This window comes from Haliaeetus leucocephalus, unplaced genomic scaffold (assembly GCF_000737465.1).
Source record: "Haliaeetus leucocephalus isolate CR32 unplaced genomic scaffold, Haliaeetus_leucocephalus-4.0 Scaffold388, whole genome shotgun sequence".
NCBI classification, from domain to species: domain Eukaryota; kingdom Metazoa; phylum Chordata; class Aves; order Accipitriformes; family Accipitridae; genus Haliaeetus; species Haliaeetus leucocephalus.
Genome location: NW_010972824.1, coordinates 12,086 through 12,292, shown reverse-complemented (window position 1 = coordinate 12,292; position 207 = coordinate 12,086).

The following is a 207-nucleotide window of genomic DNA, read 5'->3' as shown; positions in this document are numbered from 1 at the left end:
ACCTTGGAGGGATTGAATGGCATCCCTAAATATGAAGAGCCTCTGAATCCACAGCGATTCAAGTTTGAGCCTGGAAAAGATAAAAAAATAAAGACTCAACTAACTTGCTTTGCTGAAACACTCATTATAAACTATAATTCTTTAGTCAAGACCAAGACCTGTTAGTTGAACACTATTCACAGTATTACTAGAGTTTGCATGTATCTT